Genomic DNA, 5,756 nt, shown 5'->3' on the forward strand with positions numbered 1-5,756 from the left:
TAATCTAATTAGGAGGTTTCCAGATCTAAATCTTATTTAGATCTTGGACTCTCTGAGTGGATAGGGTCTAAGCCCAATCCTTTTAGCTGACCCACTTCAGAATTCGCCCCCCTTAAATGACTGATCAAATCAGCCCAGTTCGAAATGGGCTTAAGGCCCATTAAGGTTATGTACTCAAAAAACCTTCCAAATTGCTGCCCAGTTGGGCTTCCTTGTATGGCGTGGGACCCAAGCATTGATCTACACATCAGCCACATGGGTTCAGCCCAGCCTTTGTTACAAGGCCCGGCCGAATGCACTACTGAAGACAGTGTACCCCCTGAAACCCATCAAATGAGCTCTATGGGCCCAACACTTACACTAAGTGGTCCCTGGGCCAAGCCACCTTGTAACACCCAGGGACTGTGGGCAAATGCAAGATTAGCACATCAGGCATTATCCTCAATGGTTTTACACTTAACCTCTCAGCCCATAATGATCATACACTGCCCGACAAGAGAGGACCTCTCCCTCGGCTGCAAGGAACAGTATTGCACTCTCCACTTATATGGATCCCGGGAATTAAAACCTTTTGCAAACATTTTAGAAACCATAATATATATACTTTTATATCTGATATAAAATATATTTTGCAAAAACAAATCTCAACGGTTGAAATCGGCTGCCGACAGTCTTGGTTTCCATCAGTGAGAGTGCATCCCCAATCATTACCTTTGTCCGACAAAGGGGCTGATCCTGTCACTATGATCACCCACTCAGATCAATTCTCGGACTGTACCAACATACCTAGGTTTTGACCCCCGCTAAGGATCTCACTGATTGGTACATCAAAGACAGCCCAATCCGACACCTAGTGTAGTATCATAATCGAGTCTAGGGGTCGGGTGTAACTTTCCAGTTTTGCCCATCAATCTCCAAGGTCCAGGGCAATACTGGAAATCTGGTCCAGTTCAAAGATTCAATTAATCCTACACTGTATGTGCCTAGGGTCTCACCCTGGTAGCTGAGACAGGCCACCCCAACCGACTTGGTGGCACCACAGTGTCAGCCTTGTCAGGATAGGTCTCCCCAGACCGACCCACTGGCTGTGAACATTCTAAACTAACACGAGTCTCATTAAGTGTCCAGTTTAAGGGTATTACACAGAAACATACCAAGGGAACATGAATCAAATATGTATCTTTATTCATTTACAATAAACTCATAAAGTACATCATTCTGATTGAAGCTAAGGGCATACAAAACTGTCTAACAATGATTGTACCACCTACGGCTACATCAATAATGGACCGATTAGAAGGGGTAATACCATTATAAAAAGTTTGTATTTGTTGCCAAATTGGTATCCCATGGTTGGGACACTTCCTAAGCATCTCCTTGAATCTTTCCCATGCTTCATACAAGGATTCCCTCTCAAATTGAGCAAAGGTAGTAATATCATTAATTAACTTTGCTCTTTTGGAGGGTGGGAAATATTTAGCTAAAAATTTATGGGTTAGATCATTCCAAGTGGTGATACTTCCTGTAGGGAGTGAGTTAAGCCAATCTTTAGCTCTATCACGCAATGAAAAAGGAAATAATCTAAGCCTAATAGCATCATCACTAACTCCATTATGTTTAAATGTATCACATATTTCTAAGAAGTTAACAATGTGTGCATTAGGGTTATCACTTGGTAACCCACTAAACTGAATGCTTGTCTGGATCATTTGAATTATTGTAGGCTTTATTTCAAAATTTTTGGCATGGATGGTAGGCTTGCAAATGCTGGATGATGCCCCATCATTGTTTGGACAAGCATAGTCCAAGAGGGTGCGATTTCCTTCTACCATCTCTCCTTCTATCTCTATGGCTGGTTCGCAATTAACAACCTCTTCTCTTGCTTTTCCTTTTTTGGCCCTTTGCAACAAGCGAAGGGTCCTTTCAATCTCATGATCAAATTCTACTAAACCTTCCTGTCTAGTGCATGTCATGCACTAGTAAATCTGAACCAGTAGAATTCGAACAAATAAATAAAAATAATAACAGAAATAAAAACAAATAAAAAGAAAATAATAACATAAATAAAAGGTCCAAACTAATCAAGGTTAACAAATTCTAAGATTATTTTAGGATTAAATCCCCGGCAACGGCACCAAAAACTTGATAGATATAAATATATAACCCTAGCAAGTGCACTAGTTATCAAGTAGTATAATAATATCATTCCCACGGAGATTTAACAAAATAAGTATTAGAATCACAGTTTTCCCTAATTATTTGGACAATCAAAATTTAGGATTGAGCAAGAACTACTGAAAATAAAACTGGAACAAAGAAAATAAAAACAAGGGTGATCACTAATCGAATATGCAAATGATGAAATCGCTAGGATTTTTGGTCCACCTAACCAATGTAATGAATATTGATGGGTCTGATTATCCAAGACTAATTGTCATTCCCATAAGCTGAGATTTTCCCAAATTTATTTAATATTCTCTCTTGAGATATACTAAACCTACGCCCATCAGGTAACCCTTCAATCTCTCGAGTAGAGCTCTCAAAATGGAAGTGCATTAAGTCCAAGAAAACCCTTAAATTCAAATGAATCATGTATATATATCTCTATATACCATTCAATTCACACTATGAATTATTCTGTCAATTATGTGAATTCCTCTCTCAATTCATTCACATAACCCAAATCAATTAAGAGGTGGCCAATCTCTTAATTGCATTAAGCATAATAATTCATAGACTATATGGAAATCACAATCTTGAATAAATAAGAAGATAAAAATACATTCATTAGCATGGTTAGAATTTCCATAGCCCTAGCAAGAAACAAATCAGTTCATGATGGAAGAATTAAAGCAAACAAAGGGGAAGAAAGAACTCTTGAATTCGCCCATGGTGCTGAGATCTCCTCTTCTTGCCGCCACCTTCTTCTTGAAGTTTCTTGAATTCTTGAACCTTTCTTGAACACTTCTTGACTGATTGCTCCTTGCTTCTTGATTCAAATAAGAAATTGAGTGATTCAGTGATTGTGTGATGCCCTTAGCTGGTCCGCCCTCTCCTTTATATAGATTGAAGGGGAGGGGGGTGGTCTCCTACTTCCTCTTGAAGTTAATCTTACAAAAATGGAAAGTCCTATCATAATTCTAATCTTATCTCTTTATCTAATGAACTCAATCCCTTTATCTCTCTAAGATTACATCAAGAATTTAGATCTGGAATGATTCTTCTTAGTTTCTTGTTCTTGAATTCGTAATAGACCTCGCCTGCGAATTGGGCTTCAGCCAGGCTTTTCTGCGAGTTGGGCTTCAGCTGCGGATTGGGCCTTCCTACGAAATTGCCCTGACTTCGGGCCCAGATTTGACTTCGATGCAGGCCGAATCAGTGAAAGCCCAAAATACGAAAGTTGTGGCTTTTTCTCTTATCTTTCGGAGTTCTGAGACGCAAGTTAGGCCCAGATCACTGAATGATGTCGAAACTGTGAAAAATCATCTGATTTGTCTTTCTTTGCTCTTGATGCCTTCTTTCATGCCCTGAACAGAAATATGAGTCCAATTAGGTGCTAATTCAGTATAAAAGACAGAGTAATTGGGGATAAAAATATGATAAATTCTCCTCTCATCACCTTGAAGTGGGTAGATGCCATGAGAGCTGAGATGGACTCAATGGAGACCAATGGAGTCTGAAATCTAGTAGATCCACCCCCCGGGGTAAAAGCAATTGGTTGCAAAAGGATCTATAAGAGGAAGAAGGGCCCCGATGGTAAGGTTGAGACCTACAAAGCTCGTTTGGTGGTGAAAGGGTATACTCAGAAAGAGGGCATCGATTATGAGGAAACCTTTTCGCCCGTGGCCATGCTTAAATCCATTCGGATCCTACTAACTGTAGTAGCATACCATGACTACGAGATTTGGCATATGGATGGCAAAATTGCGTTCTTGAATGGAGATCTTACTAAAGATATCTATATGCAGCAACCGCAAGGTTTCATAACTCCTAAGTGTGACCAGATCCAGCTCGGACCCAAGGGCCTCCAGCTCGTTTATGTAACCCATCATCCGGAGACAATGGTCATGAACTTGCTGCCCCATGGTCATCTGCGTGGTCATGAACTACTTCAGGACCTTTTGTCGTGTAAAATGGTTATGCTCTTCGTACATAGTTTTCAGACTATCCAATATGTCCTTGACGAGTTCGATCTGATCGAACTGCCTCTATATCGGATTATCTAAAGAGGCTATGATATAGTAGCGGGCTAAGGAGTTTTTCTCCTCCCATTCTTGGTATTCCCTTCTGCGGGCTTCTGAAGCCCTGTCTCCCGGACGATCCGGTGCAGGATTCTTTGCCACTTTATCCAATTTTTCTGAAGTCAGGACCCGCATAAGGTTTCTGTACCAATGGACATAGTTTGGGCCCTTAAGCTTCTTGTCGTCAAGCAACTTAGCAAATTGTCCGTTTGCCATTTTCTGGTAAAACAGCAAAATGTTAGTCCACAACCTTAGTTTGATTCATGTTACCTACATAGATATGGCTTTTAATCTACGTTCCATTTCCATTTGTTTATCTCTAAGATTTCCCTCCTATCTCAGTGACGGAGACGGCAAAATGTCTCTGGAAATGTGGGAAATCACATAGGGTGCATGGAGCCAAATGTTTTAGCTGCATAACCCCACCACCTTTCTGTGACGGTTCATATCCACTCATCCAATGAGTTTCCCTTTGGCCTCTATCAGATAAAGTTCAGAGCCATTTTAAGGTAAACCTTTCTGTCCAATGAGTGCTCATCCTTCATATTCAGGTTACGCCAAGGTACCGTGAGAGAGTTCCCATTTTCTAGTGAAGCCCCTCCCACATCGGTCTATGATGCCCCTATCATCTTATGAAACACTCTGACAGATCCAACAGCAAATGGATAGCCCAATTTTTTGGTGTGTTTCCTCATTACTAGAGGACCCATCATCGTGCTAATGACAGAAGGCCTTTAGAGAGTCCATCATATGGATCTCCCTATCACATGCACTCATATTTGCTGGAGGGAACAAAAATTATGCCTTAGTTAATTTAGGTCAAACCAGAGTGGCTCCCATTGACTTTCATAAAGTCAGATTGATGGTGGCCCAATTTGGCTAGGGTTTCCGCACACATCCCTTTTTAGGGTTGTGGGGCCCACCATGACAAGAAGGGGTCATCCAATGACCATAAGGGACACCATGGCAATGATGTGCATTCAGCCATGGTGTGCGCAAGAGCCACTAATGAATCATCATGGGCCAAGTGCTTATGGCCACAGTCGCAACACATCAAACATCCACACATCGCATGATATGGAAGAATTGATCCAATCAATTAACTACTGTAAAGCCCATTAATCAGCCCGTTTAAGGTCCACAATATTAACCATTAATATCGTCTAGGTATATGGGCTGAATCGCAATTAGCAGTTCGACCCATATAGCTTTTAGGTAAAACTAGGCTTTTGCAGTTTTAACCCCTTAAAACTGAGCTTTACAGGTTGGGCCGAATTGGTTCTTCCAATTAAAAATTGATTTCAGACTTGAAAGTGGGAAAAACAGGACTGAATGCAGCCCCTTTCGAACCCTAGATTCGGTCCAAACAACTTTGGTCCAATCTGGTCTAAAACGGTCCAAAAACCAATCATTAATTCAAGAAACAATTCAAGAAAGATGTGAAATTAATATTCTGATTTTAGACAATCAGAAATCAGATATGGACTATTTGCACCACCTGCAAAACAGATGTGA

The 5,756-nt window shown here is 40.7% G+C and overlaps 1 non-coding gene across 1 annotated transcript; it reads left to right on the forward strand.

Moving 5' to 3' along the window:
* The first annotated feature begins 1,344 nt into the window (after nt 1-1,344).
* Nucleotides 1,345-1,451, forward strand: LOC148789866 (small nucleolar RNA R71). The gene has a single exon (XR_016079948.1). It is a non-coding gene; the product is annotated as a small nucleolar RNA R71 (small nucleolar RNA).
* Nucleotides 1,452-5,756: the final 4,305 nt, after the last annotated feature.

The sequence above is a fragment of the Nelumbo nucifera genome, chromosome 8 (genome assembly GCF_055504915.1).
Source record: "Nelumbo nucifera cultivar China Antique chromosome 8, China Antique-T2T, whole genome shotgun sequence".
In the NCBI taxonomy this organism is placed as follows: Eukaryota; Viridiplantae; Streptophyta; class Magnoliopsida; order Proteales; family Nelumbonaceae; genus Nelumbo; species Nelumbo nucifera.